The 1304-nt window shown below is 42.3% G+C and overlaps 1 non-coding gene across 1 annotated transcript; it reads right to left on the bottom strand.

Annotated features, from left to right (window-relative positions):
• Positions 1–585: 585 nt before the first annotated feature.
• On the bottom strand, positions 586–692 carry LOC116139964. Its single transcript, XR_004129535.1, has one exon. It is a non-coding gene; the product is annotated as a small nucleolar RNA R71 (small nucleolar RNA).
• Positions 693–1304: the final 612 nt, after the last annotated feature.

The following is a 1304-nucleotide window of genomic DNA, read 5'->3' as shown; positions in this document are numbered from 1 at the left end:
AAGTTTTAATTTTTGTTTTCAATTTTCAGTTGGTTTGTGATCTCACTTGCTTTCGTTAATTCTGTGCAGTTTATGTGAAGAGCGAGACGTCAGCCAGTGGTTCCTATTGATCTTGAGATTGAGAGAATCGCCAGACGACTTAACAGAGAGAGAGGAGAAAGAGAGGATATAGTGGTTGAAATAGAAGAAATAGCTGTTGAAATGGTAGAACCAGAAAACAGGACACTAAGGGAATTCTCAGTTCCCACGGTTAATGGCATTGGGTTGAGTATTGCTAGCCCTACGGTGCAAGCCAACAACTTTGAGATTAAGCCGACAATCATTCAGATGATCCAGCAGTCGGTAAGGTTTAATGGTGATTTGAAGGAAGATCTGAATCAACATATTGCGAACTTCTTGGAAATTTGTGACACCTTCAAGTTGAACAGAGTGTTAGATGATGCCATTAGGTTGAGGTTATTCCCATTCTCATTGGGGGATAAAGCTAAGGGGTGGTTAATGGCACTACCAGCGGGGACTATCACAACATGGAATGATCTAGCACAGAAGTTCTTGACCAAGTTCTTTCCTCCAACAAAATCAGCAAAACTGAGAAATGATATCACATCATTTCTACAAGATGAATTCGAGTCATTGTATGAGGCTTGGGAGAGGTACAAGGAATTGATGAGGAAATGTCCACACCATGGGTTGCCAGTTTGGCTTCAAGTCCAAACATTCTACAATGGACTGATGGGTAACGTCCAAACCATGGTGGATGTAGAGCATTGGGAAGAGCTTTGCAGAATAAGACACCAGAGGAAGCTTATAAGTTGCTTGAGGTTTTGGCAAGCGACAACTATCAAAGACCAAATGAGAGAGCAATAACAAGAAAATCTACGGGATTTCATGAAGTTGATGCCTTCACAGCCATCTCAGCCCAACTCACGGCACTTCGGAAACAGTTGGAAAGTATGCAGGTAAACTCTATTCAAGCACCTCAACTAACTTGTGATTTTTGTGCAGGTGTGAGCAGTGAGTGTCAAGTGGAGACCACATTTGCTTTGTCATCTTCATCATCGGAGCAAGTTAACTACTTGGTAGGAAATCAGAGGCAACCAAACAACCCGTATTCCAACACATACAATCCGGGGTGGAGAAATCATCCAAATCTGGCTTGGGGCGATCAGAACCAACAAAATAATCAATGGGACCAAAGGACTTTGCCAAATAACCAACCAGGGGTGAAAAATCAACCAGGAGATCCAAGAGTGACAAAGTTGGAAGACATGTTTGGGAAATTTATGTAGGAGACCACGGGATTT

This window comes from Pistacia vera, unplaced genomic scaffold, assembly GCF_008641045.1.
Source record: "Pistacia vera cultivar Batoury unplaced genomic scaffold, PisVer_v2 Contig1105, whole genome shotgun sequence".
NCBI classification, from domain to species: Eukaryota; Viridiplantae; Streptophyta; class Magnoliopsida; order Sapindales; family Anacardiaceae; genus Pistacia; species Pistacia vera.
The sequence above is the reverse complement of the archived record's forward strand: the minus strand, read 5'-3'. Positions and strand labels throughout refer to the sequence as shown.